Raw genomic sequence first — 25,280 nt, forward strand, 5'->3', positions numbered from 1 at the left:
ATCTCACAGGTTATTTTTTATTGAACACATAGATGGTATATCAGGTTGGTCATGGGAAAAAATGAAGGGCATTAATATTTTACATCAAAGAGCACCTAAATGGCATGTTTCATAGAAAGAAAATACTTTTCACTAGTTATAAAGGACCATGAACAGAAATAGCATATGAACATGTGAGCATTTTATCACAAATAATAATCTAATTTATATATTTTTTGTTTGGGGGCCACACCCAGCATAGCTCAGGGTTTACTCCTGGCTCTGCACTCAGAAATCACTCCTGACAGGCTCGAGGGACCATATGGAATGCCAGGGTTCAAACCTGGGCCTGTCTTGGGTCAACTGCATGCAAGGCAAACACCTTACCTCTGTGCTATCATGCCAGACCCCAATTTATAAATTAACACTCAATAAAAGTAGATAATTAGATCAAATGGATTTGCTTTATTTCTACAGGAGAAACTTTTAATTGTCTAGTTCACACCGTGTAAAGAAAAACTCACTCCCTGTTATTTTCTTTTCTTCTTACACTTACTTTTCTAACATGTCTTATCATCAAATATATAATAGAAGTGGTTTCTACACAAACAGGTAGCACTGACTAAATATTCTAAAACTTTAAGCACCAACTAATTATCCTACAATTTTAGTTAATTGTGACACTTTTTATAAGAAGACCATCAGATTCCATATGCTAATAGCCTACAGCTACAAGATCGCATTCTCATACATCCCAACACACACACACATACACACACACACACACACACACACTTCAAAAAACAATTGAAAGTGCAGGTTATTTTCTATGCTATATATACAACCCAATTAGTGTTTATTAAGTATTAATTCTAGCAGTAAGTATTAATTCTTTCATTCTAAAACTGAAACTCATTCAGGATATATGAGTGTTTTGCAAACCACTGTTTTATATTTCAAAGAACTCACAGCACTAATTACTTGTTAATTATCAACTATTTCATAGTTACATTGAAGTTCTAAAATAATAATTACTATTAACATATTGCATTCATTTTCCAAGGAAGCCCCCTGTGCATGCACATTTTATTAAGGGAACTGACATGATTGCTACTTTGCTTGTATGTTTTATTTATTTCCATATAGGTTTGATTCTATTACAGTTTATCATTTTTGCATGTTGTATAATTCATGATTTGTAAATTACTATGGTGGGTGTATGATACCCTCATTTTATTAGCTGCACTATAATTTCTACAACCATATAAAAGTGAAGTTTAGTCTTGGAAAGTTTTTATTTATTCATTCATTCGTTCATTTGGGTCATGAAACATATCTCTAAAGCATTTTACCAATACACTTTGAATGTGGAACTGGTTTTGAAGTGTCTTCCAGCAACCTTAGATGATAGATTTTATTTTAAAAGGGCAAATAAATTCAATTTCTGGAAGTGCTCAAGACATTCTGTACATTACAAGAAACTGGAAATTAAGCATCTTTAGGAGCACCTAGAGAATAGTTTAATTTAAATCATTAAAGGTTTTGATGCACTGGGATTAAAAATACTGTGAGACTTCATGAATTTGTAATATTCAAGAAGAGATAAGATTATTTTTAACTCTTCTATTAGTAGGATGCAAAATTATTTGTCTAATGGTGATTAAAATATCACTAGTTTAGTGAAAGTTATTTGTTGCAAAAGATTAATGAGGAAAATACATTTTAAAACTATTATCATTTTAGCGGAATAATACTGGAAAATACTTGAAAATTAATTTATTATATTATTTGTTTATAAAATTCCTGAAACTATCATAAACAAGTGTCTGATGCTTGTCTATGAATTCTCTTGATTTTGTTTGGACATCCACTAATGATACCTGGTGTATCAGGCCATTAATGATGGCAGGAACTTGAGTCTAGAGTTTAATGCTTCTAAAATAGTCAGATGCTTTTGTTGAAAGTTTTTTCTATGGTAAAGAGAATATTGACTGGAACTTTAAAAAGGAGGGTTAAGTTAGAATGTGGAGTTCACTGGTTGAATGTTAAACAATGAAGCACAATTGCAGCAGTAGTAAATGCTATCAATTTCAGCTTGGGGGATTTCTCTCCCTCCTAAGTGATATACTTGCTCCCAGGCTCATCTAACACTTATATATCCATCAGAAGGAGAGCAGCTTTTTAAATTGTAAATCTGCCCAAATTACATTTTTATATGCCTTTTATGGTTTTCATTTCTTTCAGGAGAAAATCCAAACTCTCAAGCTAAAACACACAAGACCATCCATGATCTATCCTCTAATTCCTTCCATAGCTCATTTCATTTATACTTACTGAATCACTCAGCTTAAATTTCTTAAGAGCATTGCACTTTCTTGCTTTGCAATATAAAGCCTTACCTGCCAAAATACTGCTTTTGTCTATTTTATTTTTTTATTTTTAAAACTAAGTCCACAGCATAAGTTAGATACAGCCCCAAGCTCTGTAGAATCATACACTTATTTCCATTTTAGAAATTCTATTGTATTAAAATTGCCATATTTTTAAATACATTAGCCCCTGACTTTTAAAATTATTTATAACAGGAAGTTTAAAATTTATTTTTATTTGGATGGTATAAAATGAATATGCAACTACCTGAAAAATAAAGGGATGCTTTAGTTATGTGGCATGATTTAATATATGCTTTAGAAAATACTACAATTTGGGACAAGGATATGTTGAGAAGGGCAATGTCACATACACTAGGTTCTTACTTATAAAAGATAGTTACTAGTATCACTACCTAGTTTAATGCCAGGAAATTTTGGTTTTGTTCTACTAGCTCCAATTACTACCTAGGGCAAGATCTCACCCAAGTCAGTCATACAATTTTAATTGTTTAAATTTTAATAAGGTACTGAGAAAGAATAGGAATACATGCCCAGCATTCAGAAAGGCCATTATTTTTCATTGTGACCGATATTCTCTGGTGCATTTTTACTAAACTTAACTAAATTTTTTAAAACTTTAAATTGATTTTGTTTTAATAATACTTTATTTAAGCACTGTGGTTACTAAAAAATGTACCTAGTTGGGTTTCAGTCAACCAATGTACACCACCCTTCACCAGTGTAACTTTCCAGTAATGAAGAATATAATTTCTCCATTTTCTCCTTCTCCACCCACTGCCTAACCTCGAGAGAGGCATTCTGTTTCTCTCTTTTTTTTCTTTTTTTTTTAAATAATTTTTATTGAGACCAATGTGAATTATAAGTCTTTCACAGTTATATTTAAGGTACATAGTGACAGTGACTTAGGACAATTCTCACCACCAGTGTTGACCTCCCTCCACCCTGTTCCCAGTATACTTTCCCGCCCTTAGCCCCTGTCATTGTTGGTGGTGGTGCTGTTAGTTCTGTAACTGCACTAACTACTCTTTGTGGTAAGCTTTCTATCTTGGGCTGGTCACTCATCTGTAGGATTTAAGAAAAATAAAAGACACTGTGGTAATAATATTCAACATTGACTTTTAGGATATACTCTTCATGAAGAATTCTAAGGTATAGAGTGAATTTAGAATAAAGTATTTCTAAGTGTCCAGTAGGTTTTCAGTAGTTGTGGTTTTTTTTCCCCCATTTTTTTACTGGAGAGTGTAACCCTAGATACTCCCCAGACACATATTTAAGGTTCAACTTACCCATTCTTCCTTCAGAGTTTGTTGCTTATTATTTGGCTTTCTTTCTTTTTAGAATAATAAAAATTTAAGTTTCAGACTTAAAATTTTGTGGTCATTCAAGATTCCCTCATTCCTCATTTACATAAAAAGGTAATTAAGCCTTTTTGTATTTCTTTTTTTAATTTTTAATTTAAAAATTTATTACATACATGATTGTGTTTGGGTTTCAGTCATGTAAAGAACACCACCCATCACCAGTGCAACATTTCCATCATCAATGTCCCAAATTTCCCTCCTCCCCACCCAACCCCCACCTGTACTCTAGCTCTAGACAGGATTTCTATTTCTCTCGTACATTCTCATTATTAGGATAGTTCGAAACTTAGTTATTTCTCTAACTAAACTCATCCCTGTTTGTGATCTTCATGAGGTTTCTTAATATCTCTCTAGTATGTTTGCTAGTCTCATAATATTTAAGTACATCTTATATTTCCTAATATCTCTAGATGTCCGGTTTCAATTTATCCTCTAATCATAGTGTCACAGAAATATTTCTTATAAAACCTAACTTCTTAAACTATGGATCCTGATCCCATAGGGATCATGTAACTGGTTACACAATTTACTAAAATTTTGTCAAAATAAAATGTTTCTGGAAAACCGGCTAGCTTTTGCAGAAGCTGGTTCCCCTGTCTGTGACATCAGGCTGGGAAAATCCACGAAACAACACCTGCGCAGTGGGGCCCAACTGTGAAAAACTGTGAGTGCTACCAGTGTATGTCTGTTTACTGTCTTCTTGCGTGAAACTCTTGGGAGTGGAGCAAAAAGAGGCTCCAGCAGAGCACGGCTACTTTGCTTCGCGATGCAGCCGTGCGCTCTTTGTAGAAAAGAACACCATCGCAACAAGAAGAAAAAATCACACTAAGAACTGTGCTAGATCACAGAAGCAAGCATTTCTCTTCGGACTGTCTTCTCTATTGCATGCTCGGCCTAAGATTTGATCCAGTGTGAGGCTTCATCGACGAAGGACTCCCCTCCTTTAGAGGCAAGTCAGCCCATCCAGAAAGGGCGGAGCCAGAGGAGAGTGCTGCTTGCATCATATAGCCAATGAATACCACCACAACGCGTAGAAAAACCCACAATACAAGTGTGACAATGGGGAAACAACGCAGGCCAGCATCAGACATTGAGAATGAAGAAGAAAATTCTGATGATCAGATAATGACCAACCAACTAATCAACCTCTCAGATAAGGACTTTAGACTAGCAATAGGGAAGATGCTCAAAGAACTCAAAGAAACCATGTATAGAGATGAACAGAACACTAATAAGAACCAAGAAAATATGAAGACAGAAATCACAAAAGTCCAAACTAAAATAACATGTCAACTAACAGGCCTGAAAAAGTCAGTAAACCAAGTGAATGACAAAATGCATAAGCTCTGGGACAGGGTATCAGAAGCTGAGAATAGACTTGGTGCTGTGGAAGATGAGATACATAACAATTCCATACAGCAGGAGAGATTGGAAAAAAAACTTAAAGCAAATGAGCAGACAATGGAAAAATTAGTCAAAAAATGGGAACAGATGAAAATAGAAGTCTATGATAAGATCAACAGAAACAAGTTAAGAATCATTGGAGTCTCAGAGACCCAGGAAGAAAATTTCCAGGAAGAATCAATGGTCAAGAGCATCATTAAAGAGAAACTTCCAGAGCTAAAGAATATATGTGATCAAATCCTGCATGCTCGAAGAGTACCAACCAAAAGAGACCCCAGAAAAACCACCCAAAGACACATCCTAGTCACAGTGAGAAATCCCACAGATAGAGACAGAATTCTGAAAACACCAAGATCAAAAGGGGAAATTACATTCAAGCAAGCATCCTTGAGATTTACAGCAGATCTGTCACCAGAAACACTCAATGCCAGAAAGCAGTGGTGGGATATTGTGACAAGACTGAATGAAATGAACGCTTCACCCAGAATACTATACCCAGTAAAACTCACTTTCCAGTTTGACGGAAGAATACATGGCTTCACAGACAAAAAACAGCTCAGAAACTTTACAGACACAAAACCAGTCTTAAGAGAAAAACTGAAAGACCTAATTCAAGACAAGACTAACCAAAAGACACACCAAATTTCGATATAAAGATGGCATTAAATCCCAGGACAATTCTTTCTCTCAATGTCAATGGACTAAATGCACCAGTCAAGAGACACAGAGTGGCTACATGGATCAAAAAACTCAATCCAACCTTCTGCTGCCTACAAGAAACGCACCTGAATAGTCAGAACAAACATAGACTCAAAATAAAAGGCTGGAGAAAAATTATCCAAGCAAACAACACCCATAAAAAATCTGGAGTGGCCATACTAAATAAGATAATGCAAATTTTATACTCAGGAAGGTTGTAAGGGACAAAGATGGACATTTTATATTAATCAAGGGGTATATAGAACAGGAAGAAATAACTCTCCTAAACATATATGCACCGAATGAGGGACCAGCAAAATATTTAATACAACTGTTGATAAATCTGAAAAATAATATCAATAACAACACAATAATTGTGGGGGACCTTAACACGGCTTTGTCAACACTGGATAGGTCAACCAGACTGAAACCCAACAAGAATATACTAGACCTGAGGAGAGAAATGGAAGAAAGAGACCTAGTGGATATATATATAGGAAACTCCATCCCCAGAAACCTGGATACACATTCTTCTCCAATGTACATGGGACATTCTCCAGGATAGACTACATGCTGGCACATAAAACATACCTCCATAGGATCAAGAGGCTAGAAATTTTGCAGACTACATTCGCTGACCACAAGGCTCTGAAATTATTTGTGAATTCCAAAGGGACTCAGAAGAAAAACCTTAACACCTGGAAGTTAAACAGCCTCATACTCAATAACCAGTGGGTCCGAGATGAAATCAAGGAGGAAATCAAAAGGTTCCCGAAAACAAATGACAACAAAGACACAAACAACCAGAACTTATGGGACATAGCGAAAGCAGTACTGAGAGGAAAATTTAAAGATTTGCAAGCACACATCAGGAAGGAAGAAGGAGCTTACCTGAGTAGCTTAATAACACAGCTAACAGAACTAGAAAGTGCTCAACGAAAGGACCGAAAAATAGGAAGACAGCAGGAAATAACAAAGCTGAGAGCAGAAATCAACAAAGTGGAAACCCAAAAAACAATCTGAAAGATCAACAAAAGCAGAAGTTGGTTCTTTGAAAAAATAAACAAGATTGATAGACCACTGGCAAACCTAACAAAGAAAGAGAGAGAGAGGAACTTGATAACTCATATTAGGAATATAAAAGGAGAGATCACTACTGATATGACAGATTCAAAGGTAATCAGAAACTACTTTGAGAAACTCTCCGCCACTAAAAATGAGAACCTGGAAGAAATGGATAAAGCCTTGGACTCTTATAATCTTCCACAGTTGAAGGAAGAGGATGTAGCATATCTAAACACCCCCATCACCATTGATGAAATTAAAACGGTAATCAAAAGTCTGCCGAAAAACAAAAGCCCAGGCCCAGATGGATTCACTAATGAATTCTTTCAAACTTTCCAAGAGGAACTACTACCAATCCTGGCAAGACTCTTTCATGAAATTGAACAAACGGAAACACTTCCAAATAGGTTTTATGAAGCCAACATCACCTTGATACCTAAACCAGACAGAGATGCTACAAAAAAAGAAAAATAGAGACCAATATCGCTGATGAATGCAGATGCAAAGATCTTCAATAAAATTCTGGCAAATAGGATTGAATGCCTCGTTAAGAAGATCATCCACTACGATAAAGTATGTTTCATCCCAGGAATGCAAGGATGGTTTAACATCCATAAATCTATCAACATAATACACAACATCAACAACAAGAAAAATAAAAACCACATGATCATATCAATAGATGCAGAGAAAGCATTTGATAAGGTCCAACACCCATTCTTGATCAAAACTCTCAGCAAGATGGGAATGGAGGGAACCTTTCTCAATATAGTGAAGGCCATCTACCACAAGCCAGTGGCAAATATTATCCTCAATGGAGAAAACCTAAAAGCCTTCCCTCTAAATTCTGGCACAAGACAAGGCTGTCCTCTCTCACCACTCCTATTCAACATAGCACTGGAAGTACTTGCTATAGCGATTAGGCAAGAAAAAGATATCAAGGGAATCCAGATAGAAAAGGAAGAAGTCAAGCTCTCACTGTTTGCAGATGACATGATACTCTACTTAGAAAACCCTAAAGACTCTACCAAAAAGCTTCTAGAAACAATAAACTCATATACCAATTTGGCAGGCTACAAAATTAACACACAAAAATCAATGGCCCCTCTATACACCAATAGTAAGAAGGATGAAATGGACATTAAGAAAACAACCCCATTCACAATAGTGCCACACTAACTCAAATATCTTGGAATCAACTTGACTAAACATGTGAAGGACCTATACAAAGAAAACTATAAAACTCTGCTCCAAGAAATAAGAGAGGACACACGGAAATGGAAACGCATACCCTGTTCATGGATTGGCAGGAGTAACATCATCAAAATGGCAATATTCCCCAATGCATTATACAGATTTAATGCTATTCCTCCAAATATACCCATGACATTCTTCAAAGAAGTGGATCAGACACTTTTGAAATTCATTTGGAACAATAAACATCCTCGAATAGCTAAAGCAATCATTGGGAAAAAGAATATGGGAGGAATTACTTTCCCCAACTTTAAACTTTACTACAAAGCAATAGTTATCAAAACAGCATGGTTTTGGAATAAGGACAGGCCCTCAGATCAACGGAATAGGCTTGAATACTCAGGAAATGTTCCCCAGACATACAACCACCTAATTTTTGATAAAGGAGCAGGAAATCCTAAATGGAGCAGGGAAAGCCTCTTCAACAAGTGGTGACTGGCTAGCCACTTGCAAAAAATTGAACTTAGACCCCCAGCTAACATCATGTACGAAGGTAAAATCCAAATGGATTAAAGACCTCAATATCAGCCCCAAAACCATAAGATATATAGAAGAGCACATAGGCAAAACACTCCAGGACATTGAGACTTCAGGCATCTTCAAGGAGGAAACTGCACTCTCTAAGCAAGTGAAAGCAGAGATTAACAGATGGGAATATATTAAACTGAGAAGCTTCTGCACCTCAAAGGAAATAGTGCCCCGGATACAAGAGCCACCCACTGAGTGGGAGAAACTATTCACCCAATACCCATCAGATAAGGGGCTAATCTCCAAAATATACAAGGCACTGACAGAACTTTACAAGAAAAAAAACATCTAATCCCATCAAAAAATGGGGAGAAGAAATGAACATACACTTTGACAAAGAAGAAATACAAATGGCCAAAAGACACATGAAAAAATGCTCCACATCACTAATCAGCAGGGAGATGCAAATCAAAACAACGATGAGATACCACCTCACACCACAGAGAATGGCACACATTACAAAAAATGAGAATAAACAGTGTTGGCGGGGATGTGGAGAGAAAGGAACTCTTATCCACTGCTGGTGGGAATTGCCGTCTAGTTCAACCTTTATGGAAAGCGATATGGAGATTCCTCCAAAAACTGGAAATCGAGCTCCCATACGATCCAGCTATACCACTCCTAGGAATATACCCTAGGAACACACAAATACAATACAAAAACCCCTTCCTTACACCTATATTCATTGCAGCACTATTTATCATAGCAAGACTCTGGAAACAACCAAGATGCCCTTCAACAGACGAATGGCTAAAGAAACTGTGGTACATATACACAATGGAATATTATCCAGCTGTCAGGACGAGATGAAGTCATGAAATTTTCCTGTACATGGATGTACAACGGAATCTATTATGCTGAGTGAAAGAAGTCAGAGAGAGAGAGAAAAACGCAGAATGTCTCACTCATCTATGGGTTTTAAGAAAATGAAAGACATTCTTGCAATAATAATTTTCAGACACAAAAGAGAAAAGAGCTGGAAGTTCCAGTTCACCTCAGGAAGCCTCACCACAAAGAGTGATGAGATTACTTAGAGAAATAACTACATTTTGAACTGTCTAATAATGAAAATGTATGAGGGAAATGTAGTGCCTGTTTAGAGTACAGGCGGGGGTCCGGGTGGGGAGGAGGGAGACTTGGGACATTGGTGACAGGAATGTCTGCACTGGTGATGGGTTGGTGTTCTTTAACATGACTGAAACCAAACACCAAATATGTATGTAATCAAGGTGTTTAAATAAAAAAATAAAGAAATAAAAATGTTTCTAAAACTACCCCAATAAAAAAAACAAACTCTGGAATTAACCAACACCTAAATCAAAAACTTATTTTAAATAACTATTATGTATATATGCCTGACAAGCGGGTCACGAAGAAGGACATTTTGTTTCAAAAATACAAGTGTAATAATGCTATTTCCAACTAGCATATTTTTCCATCTCACCTAATCTTAAAACAAGGTTAAAATTTTCTAGGTATAGTCTAAATTAACAATAAGTTTCTCCTAAAATCTTTACAATCTTATAAATTTAAGCACTACTTTTCATAAAACAGTATTATTCGACAACTACCACTTCTTGAAAATTATGTTTTAAATAATCACCCCATTAATTATAAAAATAAATTATTATTTATTTATTTTTCTGTATGAATCATTTTAGATTGGTTAACACATGTGTGGGTAAATTTCAGGATCTATGATAAAAACATTGATTTTCTCAAAGTGTATATTAAAATCTATGTCAAACTGTCCCTGAATTTAAATAAATTTAAACTAAGATCTATGTGAAATCTAATTAATAATTCAAATTGCTGGTTACTAAGGATACTATGATAAGTAAGGTGGACATTATTCCTTTTTCAAAGCAAGCTATGGCGAATGAGTGAAGATATCCTAATTCATTATTCATAATATTCACATTTAAGTAGATTTTCAAATAAAATATATATGGGGTATTATTGTATTGAGATTATAAAACATACTATTCATGACCCTTTCTCGATGTATTTTCATTTGGGTTGATAAAAGATTCAGCGAAATAAACTGAACTGAATTTGTGAAATATAGGCAGAAAAAGATCTTCCAGATGTTTTTACTTCTCTGTTGTAGTAGAACAATTATAATGTTTATTGTAGTCCAAAATTACAAAGTAGATAAAAGGTATTTACTCCCATTCATTGCCAAAAAAAGAGAGATAAGTGCAACATTATCAGTATAAAGACAGATCATTCCTTGCAGATGCCCTGTAGCTTTATAACCTAAAAGCAGTCAAGGCTATATCCTGAGTTATATAATCTCATTTATAGTGTAAGTAAAGTCATTGTTTCAAATAGGACTGTGAAAATTTTGAGGCAAATCAGGCAAAATCTGGAGGAAAAAAGAAGGGAAGGAATGAAAGAAGAAAGGGAGGAAGGAAGAGACGAAGGGAAGGAGAGAGGGAGGGAGGAAGGAAGGAAGGAAGGAAGGAAGGAAGGAGGGAAGGAGGGAGGGAAGGAAGGAAAGAAGAAGGGAGGAAAAAAGGAAGGAAGGAAGGAGGGGAGGGAGGGAGGGAGAGAGAGAAAGGAAAAGAAGGAAGGGATGGAGGGAAAAAAGGAAGGAAGGAAGGAAGGGAGGGAAGGAGAGAGAGAGAAAGGAAAAGAAAGAAGGGAGGGAAGGAAGGGAGGGAAGGAAGGAAGGGAGGGAGGGAGGGAAGGAGGAAGAAAGGAAGAAAGGGAGGGAGTAGGAAGGGAGGAAGAACTTAAACAGAAACAGGTCACTTGAAATAGGTTCCTTTGGATGGTTTGTAATCCTCTCACCAAGTAATAGAATGGGTAACTTGCCTTAGGCAGTTTGGAGAAAAAGTTTTGCAATTCCAATAAATAATGAAAATATTTCCCTGGAGTTTGTGAGGCTGTTCTTATAGTTATCTGCTTTGGAATATCAGTTCCTTTAGGGCAAATATTATATTATGTATAACACCAAGAAATGATATATGCTTAATAAATATTTTAGAAACTTCAGGAACTAATTGCCAGGGGTAGGTAGGCCCTCATTAGTTATTATTTCAACCTGTGCAGGTCAGTGTTGCATTACTATCCTTGTAAGAAATGAATGAAACTCAAGCCTCGGAGATAAACTGAATCAGATTATTATTGTCTAGCACAGCAAGGGAAATCAGGGGGTGTTCCATCTCCTCTAGGCTACCCCAGGGAAATAGTCTTCAAATATTCCATCATCCTTTCTACATGGAAAAGATTCTCAACTATATCTACAAGTTTATAAAATTGGAACTACCTACAATCCTTATGAAAAGTTTAATAGATTCACTTTTGGAGAGTCTGTCATGGAAATCAGATGTCCTGGGCATTAAATAGGGCTGACAACCACAAGAAATATTAATTTTTTAAATACAAAACTTTTTATCGATGAAGTACATAATGATACAGTCAAGAGTTATATTTTTGAATTCTGGTCACTCTGGCTCAACTTCCTCAGGTTTAATCTTAGTCAATAATGCCTTTTAGCAAGTTCAGGAATTAGGATTACACTAGGAAAATTTGTGTTAGAACTATTTGGTTCATAGATTGATTTTTAGCCTCTATTAACCGAGATTTGTTCTAAATTTGGAGTCTAGGGACATATGTCATTTTTTTCTTCCTTTTCTTAAATTGGTAAAACATGAAGCTGGAATGTGGTGATTAAATGAAGTAATACAAGTTAAACAATTAATTCAGTATCTATCAGAGTAAAACTCAATATATATCACCATGATAGACACAAAAGCTTCTTATCTTTTTTCATGTGGTCATAAACTGAACACACACATGGAATACTTTCTTTTTATTAAATGCTGAACTGCATCTCCTGAATTTCCAATGTTCTGTAAATTGGAATAAAACAACATTTAGTTTGAAACATGAAGGAAATAAATTAATGACAGTACTGTACACCACAATATATGACTGGATTGACTTGTTCAAAAGGGAGTTATTAGAGAAACAGAGAGAAGACAGTCATCTACAAGGTGAAAATAGGGGCCAGAGGAGAAAACAATCCTTGATCTTGGAGGTCCATTTTCTAGAACTATCATAAACATCTGTTGTTTCAGCACACTGTCTTTGGTAATTTGGTAATTTTTTATTTAGTAGTTTAAATAAATTTTTTTTTGGTTTTTCGGCCACACCCATTTGATGCTCAGGGGTTACTCCTGGCTAAGCGCTCAGAAATTGCCCCTGGCTTGGGGGCACCATATGGGACACCAGGGAATCGAACCACAGTCCTTCCTTGGCTAGCGCTTGCAAGGCAGACACCTTACCTCTAACACCACCTTACCGGCCCCTAAATAAAATTTCTTAAGGTACTTTGAGGAAAAGTTTATAATCAATTCACTTCCCCCCCCCAAAATTTAGTGACATTTGCTGTTATTCTCTAATATATCCATTTTTAATATACTCTCCAATTAAAACATAAACAATTTGGGGCCGGAGCAGTGGCACAAGTGGTATGGCATTTGCCTTGCCCACACTAGCCTAAAATAGACCACGGTTCGATCCCCTGGCATCCCATATGATTCCTCAAGCCAGGAATGATCTCTGGGTGCATAGCCAGGAATAAGTATCCCCTGAGTGTCACCGGGTGTGGCCCAAAAACCAAAAAAAAATACTAATTTACATTGTAGGAATTCTTTCTTTAGCCTTATCCAAATATTTTGTTTTGATTCAATCATTCCTTGATCTATGGATGTCTTTATCTTATGAATTATAGTATATCTTTGGGTGTACTAATATGACATTTTAAATTATCAGAGCCAGTGTAATACAATTAATATTTTATAAAACTTCTACATTAGCATTGTTTCCTTCTCTCATGTCAATATCCATATATATAATATTCAGTAAATAGAAATAGAAAATAGCTTATAAACGTATTCTGAAAGTATCCTGAAAGGGAGATAATATATCTACTATGCATACACTAAATAGACATTTTCCTACTACTGGAAAAATTAGAGAACAGGGAAATTCTGAGTGCTGTCCTAGAATGTTTTATTATAACAATGAAAAATCTGCATTAAAACCCAAAAATGAAATTAGTGTAGAAATTTTTCCAGAAAAATCAGAATATTAGTTACAGTTTTTTAAAACTGCGGTTATGCTCAGATGGAAAAGCTTCCAATTGTTATGCTTTGGTAACAAATACTTTCATTACTAGGTAAGCTACATTGATTTAAATTTGTTCCTGTTCAAGATATTTTTTCATTTTTTTTGAAATCAATGTATTATTGCTTTATAACTTTCAAGTGTGCAATAATGAAAATTAACTGTTACAAGCTACGTTAAGTTCACCATTGACTTGTATTATTTATCAAAATTTTTAATAGATAATACATTATACTTATAATATTAAAAAATCTTACAGACTTTGGCCACCCTCTAAAATTATTTTGTTCTGTTATCACACAGCCCTACTGACTGGCCCCCAATCTTGTATTAAGTCTCACATTTTACGCTATTTCATCTGTGTCTAGAAAAATGCTGAGGACCCAGATGTTTCTTGCATGAAATATGCTGATCTAGGTCATATTTTCATAACATCAGTTGTGATTGTTTCCATATTGTGAACACACAAAATTCAAAGTTTTTGAATTTTGGCTCATAATCCCATATTGAAAAAAAATGGCGCACTTTTCTGATTCCACCTCCTATTCTCTTAGCAAACTATATTCTGATTCAGATACATATAATGCATTTCATTTCTACTTCATCACTTCTTTTTTCTATTTATTGATAATTTATTTGAATATGTTATTCTTATCATCCGCTTTCTGTTTTTTAATTTTAATCAAAGTGGATTGCAAATCTTTCACAGTAATATTTTAGGAACATAGTGATATTGAATCAGGGGAGTTCCCACCACCAATATTGTCCTCCCTTCACCCCTGTTTTCAGCATGCCTTGCATATGGTTTATCTAGGACAGATCGCGGTTGGATCCCCTGGCATCCCAGATGGTCCCCCAAGCCAGGAGCGATTTCTGAGCGCATAGCCAGGAGTAACCCCTGATCATCAACGGGTGTGGCCCCAAAACAAAACAAAATAAAAATAAATAAATAAATAATTAGCTACCAAAAAGAAGAAAGTCCTTTATGGCGCACTGATGTTTTTAGTCTGTCTTGAGTTCTGTATTTCAAAATTATACTTTTAATTTATTATCTTAACACAAATTTAAACATATTCATGTGGTTTTGAGTTTGTGCAGAGCAATTGATTGCAACCAATATTTCAAACGATAAAACTTGTCCTTTCATATCCATATTTTAGAAGCAAAGTACCATAAGAGACAACCTTATTTTAGAGCATTGAATATATTAGTTTATTTTAATTTTATTTCAAACTTATCATCCTCGAATAACATCAAAATTCTTCTATATGTTTTCATTGTAACACCAAATAAGGGGGTTAGAAATATTCCTGGAAAAGGCAATAGTGTGTGTAATATGTGAACTTTACATATGTTCCTGAATGACTGTAGTTTCCTCTCAGGAGTGTGTGTGTGTGTGTGTGTGTGTGTGTGTGTCCTGAGAAGAAAGAGGCATTTTTCTCAGGGTTATAAAGATCAAGAGAATTCAGGTATGATCTTTCAATTACCAGGGGAGGGTTTGCAAGACTACACCTGCAAGCAAGATCACACCTGAGTTTTCTATATTAAGTCTATATTATATAAGCTATATTTTGATTACAATATATCTGCATGTATAAATTTAAAAGATAATGATAAATATTACAAAAATATATAAATTTCACTGTTTTATATGAGGGGTTCAGTTCTCTCTCTCTCCTCAGTAGCACTTAATATTGTATGTGTAGTAATGTGAGTTATGCAAAGATTCTAAGTGTAATGTATATATAGTATTATGACCAGGATAAAGTAGCATAGATCTAGAGCCCAGTTCTACTTCTGTTTTTGTGTCTTATTTGAGACAAATTAATAGATAAGACAGTGTTGATATTGGTCCAGAACAGTAGGTTGGGTGTTTACCTTGAGATGGCCATCCCTGCTTCATTCCAGAGCACTCCCCAAAGCTCATCAGATGTAATTCCTAATGAACCACTGAAAAGAATGAATGACTTATGTTGGTTACAAAATTGCACATGAGTGCAAGTGCCATAGTCTTGATCAAACTCTACATATATGCGGCTGGAAGACATGTAATTGAATATATATATTTGGGGCTTAATGAATAGAAAAGGAAACAAAATCAGGGCTCCATTTGCTGAGCATGATACACCAATTGATTGTAACTTGTTTTCCAAACTCCTCTTTTTACCAGGAAGTTAGTCAGCTAAGGTTATTTGTTTTATTAAGGTTTAAGGCCCCTTTCTTCGCAAGACATTCCTTTTTTATTAGACATATGAAATAGCTTAATTTTCTTGTAATAATAATTTCTCATGACACCGATATAAGTATTATAACAATGCTGTATTTTTATTTTAAATTAGTATCTATAATTATTAATAAACATTAAAAATTCTTAAAATATGTAATATAAATTTAGATATATAGTCTATTGTCTATATTTTCTATTGCACTTTTTCTTTATTTTCGGTAGCTTGGAACTGTTTTAAGTTACAGAGAAAAGTCAGAACATATTTATATGCCTTTTTACATGCACTGTAAAATAATGCTTTTATATACCAAACATAGCAAACTTTTTATTCTTTCTTTTTTTATTATACCTATGAAGCAAAATGAAGAATAGATAGCATATTTATAAGTGAGATTTTTGCTTTATTTTGATCCTCGTTATCTCCAAAAGATGATCTCTGAAGAAATAGATCGTAATTTATACAAGATGCCTCGCTCTTCAAGTTCAACTTAGGAGCAGATGGAAGTGGAAGAAAAAAAGTCCTGTGGGTTTTCTCTTTCACATGTGTTTCCCAGTATGTAAAATAAGACTACATCTATTGTCTTACCTACTTAACAAATATCAGGGCACAATGTTAATGTTCTGTTCTCTTTTCTAGTAAGGTACAAAGAAATCATGCTAGCAATATGTTCCACATGTTTGTTGATAAACTTCAAATTATTTAGTTGTTTCTAACTAGATTTAAGCTAGTAACAAAGGTTTTCAACTATCCTTTTTCTGCCAACATCTCTTTTTGCATCATTTTTGTTTTAACATCTTGATAAGAAGTGCCAAGTGCATTCACTTTTATAGGCATGATTTCCCCCCCCCCATATTTGTAAATCTCTGCATTTTTTATGACCATCTGTTCATTTTCTGTTTCCCAGGATACAGAGTAGAGTTCAATCCCAGATTTTCTATTTTTTCCATTTTCCTTTGATTCAAGAAAAATCTATTTTTTGCCTTACTTTTTTTTTTAACTCCTGGATGACTCCAGGACCTAATAATATTCTACCTGAAGGGATAGCCACTTATTTTTCTTACCTACTATCAAGATTTTCCACTCCATCTTCCTATGTCCCAGTTCTCATTAACAAAGCTCCAGATTTCAGTCATGCTGGCCTAACAGTTTCTGTCAATCTTCTTTTAGTAATTATCTTAATTCCCACAGAAGGCTCTTTTTATCCTAAAGGTTCAGAGATCCATTTTGTGGAAATGATTGCGATTTCTTTTCAAGCTTTCAAGTTGTTTTGTTCACAATTTTCCAAGGGGGCTTTGAGGAGGATGTTACAGCCAGAGCATCATATGATTAAACAGGGGCTGGGCAAACACTCAAAGAAACATTGCTCAAATGCTCTATTATGTTATTCTGTTCAGATTCCTAGTGATAGGCCTCTTTTAGCTCTTCTTAAAAAATAAAGACTATGGTTCTTAGTCACTAATCAATTTTTGTATCATTATTTAAAGCAAAATGCCAACCAGTTACTTCGGGAGATGCATAATATTGCCATAAAATTTGAGTGCTTTGATACAAGGAAAGCTTGGTTTTAATCCCATTCTTCCAAGTGCTTGTGTATAACTCTTTCAAAACTGTCTGTTAATGCACATGACATGATTGTCAAAAACTATCTTAAAGTTTAAGTAAATTTGTACAATAAAGTGTATTTATTCTTAGCAATGAAAATTGAGTTTAGATGTTCCTGCTTGGGTATCTTTTCTGGGGGTGGTGATTAAGGGATACACTCTTCCTTTCCCTCAGAATTTCTGGTAGTTCCTAGTGGTCTATTAAAATCTCTGATTTCCTCTGACTGAAGAGAATGCTGCAAACAATAAAAACATCATAAACAACTTTTAGGAGTCAAACAAAAACATTATTTTCACTCATATTCCACTTGACATTATCAGAAACAGGCCCCAGTACTGGTGATTACATTCTTATGATTTCTGAGGATAATATTAAATGTTTAACACTGAGAAAATTACCTTGTCTGTCCATACTATCCAGGACTTATTCCTGGCTCTGTTTTCAGGGAACCATATGAGGTATTGGAAAATTCAAACCAAGGTTCTAAGGACTCAAATGAATTCAGTGACTCTTCCAGAGCAATGATATAGAACAGGAGACCTCTATGCAGAGCAAGCCACTGGAGAAGACCATGAAGAGTTCACTTGCCAATACTGCCACCAAAGCCTTGCTCTCAAAGCAGTGGGCAGCTTAGTGGTAGTACCATCTTCCTCATGTGAAGAATACAGGAACTGGGCTGGAGGTGGGTATTCCCACCATCAGCATGTATGAAAAGGAGGTAAGAACTAAGGGTAAAAGTGTTATCTAGGGAGATTTAATAATTAGGATCTAGGAGAATGAAAGAGAATAGAAAACAGAGGGCTAAGTACAACAGAGGAAAGTGCTAAGATACCACATAAATAGACATTACTTAGCATATGGATGGTTATTAAACAGACATAGAAGTGGCCACCAAACTCACAATCATAACACACATAGTTGGACAAAATGACCAATCCAAAGGTTACATTTGGAAAATTGACCCAAGTGAAATAGGTCAAAGCACTTCTAATACAAAGCCAAATGTCAGTTTTAAAATTTTTTCCAGCATGCAAAGCAATTGTCCTATATTCTGTACTATCATTCTAGTGCCAAGGAAACTTTATGGATGATTCTTCAAATATAATGTAGCTAATAGTAGGGTTTTCTTGCTACTTGGTGTTAGAGTTCCTGACCATATGTGTGAAATTATTATACTTGAAAATAATATCACTACTTTTTTTTCAAATAAAACTTCATTTGCAAAGGCATCAAAACCTGTTGAAAGATCAGGAAGGCACACAGTCTGAAAAGGACCCTGGAAAGCAATTTGTTATTGACAGCTATAGAGAAGAAAGGAGGGCCTTCAGAATTCTGTGGCTTATTTTAAAAGGATATCTACAATTTTTATAGAATAATTTCCTAAAATAAATCTTCATCATAATATCATTTTCATTACCAAAGAACAAGAGCCTGATATCATTCAATTTCAGAGACAAATTTGGGGGAGAACAAACAGGATTGCAACTGCACTTACATTCCCTTGATGAATATAAGTTTGTGTTTTGCTTCACTTACATGTAGATTCACTTGTAAACAGCTAAATATCAAGAAATTATAGTACAGTATTATAAATACATGTCTCTTCTGTTATAATAGCACTTTTATTTATATACTAAGCTTACTTTACTATAAGTATACAAGGAAGTGTTGTATAGTATATACTGAATACTTTGTATTTAAGATATTACTATTACATTAGTAACATTAATAACATTAATTAACATATTAACATAATCGGGGCCGGGCGGTGGCGCTAGAGGTAAGGTGCCTGCTTTGCCTGCGCTAGCCTTGGACGGACCGCGGTTCGATCCCCCGGCGTCCCATATGGTCCCCCGAGCCAGGAGCAACTTCTGAGAGCATAGCCAGAAGTAACCCCTGAGCGTTACCGGGTGTGGCCCCCCAAAAAAAAACATATTAACATAATAACATTAATAACATTGGTTATTATATTAACCAACTAAGTTATCCATAGTTGGGGCTGGAGCGATAGTACAGTAGTAGGGCATTTGTCTTGCATGCAGCCGATCCAAGACCCATGGTGGTTCTAATCCCGTTATCCTATATGGTTCCTCCAAGCCAGGAGCAATTTCTGAGTGCATAGCAAGGAGTAACCCCTGAACATCACCGACTGTGACCCAAAAAGAAATAAAAAGGAAAAAAATTATACATAGATTTCTGGAAAACATCAGGCTGTTACTTGTTAGCTACAGGAACTGGTAAAATATCTCAAAGGGCTCAAGTTGCATGACTTGCATGCATGTCGGAGACTTGGGTTTGATTCCTAAAAATACAAAGTCTCCTGAGTACTGCTAGTAGTGTTTCTGAAAACCAAGCTTGAGGAGCTGCGGACACAAGTGAAAATGGAGTGCCAAATTCATCAGCGGTCTACTCAGGTTTTTGATCTCCACGCCACCACCCCCACCAGTTCCCCAAATCAGACATTTTAATTTACAACATATAGGTCTAGACAGGTTGGACCTAACATTTCTTTCCCTTAGATAATCTACAGCCCCCAAAAAACATAAGAGCAAAACAATGAACTAGTTCTCAATATGTCTATCATACTTAGATAATCTAGCTTGTCTAGGAAAAATAAAATCAAAACCAGATATACCTCTAATCACTTCCAATACAAACATTTCAGAGACCACTTTATTAAACATCCTGAAACTCCAGGATTCCAAACCACCAAATGCAAAGAAAATCGGTAAACTAAGAAGACACCTTCAACTGGGGATATGTAGAGAAACCAAGCTAGAAGTAGTTCTTAAGTACTACCAGGTATGTCCCTCCAAGTAATAGTTAAATTTGGGTGAGGCTAAAATATCTACTTCAGGGTGTGGACTGGTCACCTTAATCCCATGTGTTATTCAAGGACAGACTAAATAAAAATATGTAATTTTAATACATTTTTCCTGAAAGCTTCTAGTTTATCATCTTATATAAAGGACACATGCCTTAAAAGTATTGATTTTAAAAAAGTGACAAGAGTCTAAAATCTGTTATGCTATGACTGGAATTTAGTTAATTCTTTGGGGCCTTTATTTTGAGGGAAAGTAATGAAAAGGGCTTAACAAAAGAATGGCTAGAATCTTTGCCAGCTACTTTTAGATCCACCCTTCTATGTTGAAATCTACAACAATGGGAATAATAATGTCTTTATTTGCACTTTTCAAAGGGGGATTTTCTGAGATTTTGTACAAGAATCACTGCCACTGCATTACTAGTCTTCTAACTTAATCATTGATTTTTATCTTTAAAATTTGTACCAGTGATTTTCATGTGCTGCTACCTTGTTGGAGCCTTTTTCCTTAATTGAATGATATTGACTAGATGCTATCACAGTTTCTGTTCATCTTCAGAACATCTTGGACTCTCCTGAAATTATAAGATTTGATCAGCTGGAGCTCATTACTCTGCCTCATTGCTAAGCTGACTGTTGTTGATTATGTTTTTGCTTTGTTCTGTTTTTTTTTTTTTTATTTAGTAGAGGACACCCTCAGTGCTTTTCCATGATAGATTTCTTAGTGCTTTTCTACCAGTGCGACTGTTATAGTAGTGTTTTCATCAGGTATATGAAGATTTGAAACATGCCTTGTCCTTATTAGTTTTAAAAAAATGTAACTGAATCTTGTGTTCATAATAGGTCTAATTTCTATTGGTTATATAATCTCAACTTTATTGAGAAAGAAAAATTGCATTTTTCTGTGAAGAATATAACATATGTAAATATATTTAATTCTAACTAGATGGCAATTTTATAGACAAATTTAAAACATAAAGGTGAAAAGATATATCAAGAATAAGCCTTAATTTTCTGAATTATGTCTTTTGTTTGGTTTATTTGTTTTATTTTTTCTCCTCCAAACTTTACATATCTTTACATATCTACATATCTTTACCATCATCTACTTAGCATTAAAACTGGAAGTATATATTATTTGTTTATATAACACCAATAACCTTTAAAAATTCTCTACGTTCAGGGCTGGAGTGATGGTGCAGCAATAGGACATTTGCCTTGCTCACAGCTGAGCCAGGAAGGACTGAGGTTCGATTCCTCTGGCACCCCAGGTGGTGCCACAACCTAGGAGCAATTTCTCTTCTTCTTTTTTTTTAATATAATTTTTATTTTGATCATAGTGGCTTACATATTGTTGACAATAATATTTTAGGTACATATTTACATAAACTCATGGGGGCTTCCCATCCCCAAATTGTCCTCCCTACCCCTCCGTTTTTGTCCTACCTCCCATTTCCTCTTTCCTCACCCTCAGGGCAGCTAGAATATGTGGTCCCCTCTGTATCTAACCTACTACTTAGTAGTCTTGCATCAGTTTGGTCTTGATGCCTCCCTTATTTCCCCCTGTAAGTGGGGGCAGGGCTAGCTAGTTCAAGTTGCGTGTTGGAAGCACAAAGAAAGACGCTATTCTAGATGCCATCCTAGGTTCAGTGCAAAGACCAAGACCACCAACCACAGAAGATGGATTAAAATGGCACTGAGGTAACAGAACATCTAGATGCACAAAGACTGACTTCACCATAAGTCCCACCTCAGGATCTGTACAGATACTGAGACCTCTATACACAGAGCTCTGATTGTATCACCCTGGACAGAGCAGAAGTCTTCCACACACCAAAAAAAAAAAAAAAAAAAAAAAACACCACCGGGAGAGTAATGATCCTGAGCAAAGAGCTGATCCTATGACACTATACTCCAAGGACGGAGAAACCCCATATCGCATAGGGCAAGTGAATTCCTTTTCGAATGACCCCAATATTTACTTGCCAGGGCAGGAGGGAAAAAACAAAAATACAAAAAACACAAAACCTTGGATATTTTATATATATATATATATATATATATATATATATATCTTACCTTCATTTATTATCGTTATTATTATTTTTATTTACCTAGCTATTTTGGTCGATTTCTCTGTTTGGATGTGATTATTGAAATTGTTGTCCCCAATTATTCTTATTTTTTTTCTCTCTTCCTTTCTCTTCTTTCATTTTGTGCTACACCATGTTTCTTATTTCAAGACCACGGCGTGTTTTTTTTTTGTTTTTTGTTTGTTTGTTTTATTTTTTTATTATTTTTTAATCTGTTTTTTGTGGTGCCTATCGATATAACCGGAGTCCTCACTGGATATTTGACACTTCTTTTGGTACTGGTGGAGTGTTTCACCTTCTTGTTCTCATTCACTTCCCAAATCGATGATGAGAACCTCTAGGAGGATTCTGCCCATTTTCGGGGTATTAGACCCTTACCCCAGTTTATTTACTTTCTCTTTTTCAGGCAAAACCACGCAACTTGAACTAGCTAGTCTCTTCTTTTTTTTTTTAAATAATTTTTATTGTGACCAATGTGAATTACAAATCTTTCACAGTAATATTTAAGGTACATAGTGACATTGATTCAGGGGCATTTCCACCATCAGTATTGTCTTTCCTCAACCCCTGTTCCCAGCATGCATCCTATATCTCCCTCCTTTACCCTTTCAGAATGGTAGTGTAACTGGTCCCCTCCTGTACAGCTTGTTGTAGTTGACTTTGGGTTTAGTGTTCAAGTCTGATCCTTTTTATTTCCACTCAATGTTCATACGATAGTTTGGTCCTGATACCATCCATTTTCCCTCAATTTATAAGGTAGAACAAGATGATTCAAGTTATGTGGTTCTGTTGGAAATAAAAGAAAAAGGAAAAAATAACAAAACTGGTAGGGGTCCATCTAAATGTTATAAATATCAATTTAAACGAAGAAAGGGAATAAAAGATAAAAAACAAAAACAAAAACCCTGGGCTGAAGAGATGGCGCTAGAGATAAGGCACTAGAGGTAAGGACTACCTTCAGTTCAATCCCCCGAAGTCCTATATGGTTCCCCCAAGCCAGGAGCGATTTCTGAACGCATATCCAGGAGTAATACCTGAATGTCAACAGGTGTGGGCCAAAAACAAAAATACAAACAAAATAAAACACACAAAAAAAAAGAACCAGCAAAGCAACAACAACAAAAACAAACAAAACAAACAAAACCAGTAACTATAAAAAACAAAAACAAAACAAACAAAAAAAACCCAAAACAAACAAACAAGCCCAGCAACTACAAAAAACAAATATAAAATAAAACAAAAAAAAAAACAATAAAAACCAAAACCAGCAACTACAAAAATTCTTCTTCTTCTTCTTCTTCTTCTTCTTCTTCTTCTTCTTCTTCTTCTTCTTCTTCTTCTTCTTCTTCTTCTTCTTCTTCATATATATATATATATATATATATATATATATATAATATATATATATATAATTTTTTTTGCAAAGACACAGTAAGTATTGGGGAAATTAGAAAGCATACTCTTGTGGAAACAACTACACCAGGAATGATTTCTGAGTGCATAGCTAGGAGTAACCCCTGAGAGTCACTGGGTGTGGCCCAAAAACCAAACCAAAAAAATGTAAAAAACTCTAATTTTGACCTTTAAAACATCTTTAAAATTTGTCAATATTCATATCTGTATTTAACTCTAGTGAAAGATAAAAACTCTTATTTCTCTTAATTCTTCCCCACATTACTTTATTCTTACAGGTTCTCAAGTCTCCTAGTAGGTCTGTTTCCTTCTCTTCTTTCTCAGTTGATTCTACTCTTCATTCAGAAAGATTGTGTAGTATCCAGAAGCAAATTTGAACCAGAGGATGGCACTCTAGTGGCAATCTTTGTATTTTTAAAAAATATATATAAATGCAGATATGGCTACAGATTCTGGACTACTTTTGGTCTTATTCTTGGTTCATGTAACCACCTTTTGAAACATGACAGGCTAATTGTAAATATTAGGGCCTCTGAATGCTCTACCTGCCTGAGATATTTTCTTTTGCTTTCACTATACTGCTTAGTATTTTTGGAGATTAGTGTCTCAACTTGCTACATTTACAGATATTTCTTCTGACCCCTAAGGAAAGTTTTCTTTCCTTGGAATTTCTTTCTGCATGTCCTCATTTAAGCATTTACCACAATCTATTTCTTTTATTTATAACGCTGTTAAAAAGAAATGTTTCAGAAATACAATGTTGTTGCACTACATCTGCCACCAGATATCAATATTACTCCACCATTTTCTTTATAGCCCTTCATATTTCTTCCACCCCAATTAAGAAAACTGCTCTTGTCTATATTTTATTATTTTTTCATTTTTTTCTTTATTTAAACATCTTGATTACAAATATGATTGTGATTAGGTTTCAGTCATGTAAAGAACACTCCCCTTCACCAGTGCAACATTTCCACCACCAATGTCCCTGTATTTAATTACACTACATATATGAAAGAGTTATTTTGGTATTAATACTCTTTTTGATTCACTTACCTCAGCACAATACCCAAATTCTCATCCAAGTTAGAGTGAATTGCAGATATTTAGCTCTTCTTATAGCTGAAATGCAGTTAACTGTGTATATACACCAAAATTTCTTCATGCACTTGTCTTTGGTTACCTGTATTATTTATAGATCACAGCTACTATGAATGCACTTTAATAGAAATAGGTGGCTAGGGATTGGGGTGCTGGCACAGTGGTAGGACATTTGCCTTGCACACAGCTGACCTAGG

This window comes from Suncus etruscus, chromosome 4, assembly GCF_024139225.1.
Source record: "Suncus etruscus isolate mSunEtr1 chromosome 4, mSunEtr1.pri.cur, whole genome shotgun sequence".
In the NCBI taxonomy this organism is placed as follows: Eukaryota; Metazoa; Chordata; class Mammalia; order Eulipotyphla; family Soricidae; genus Suncus; species Suncus etruscus.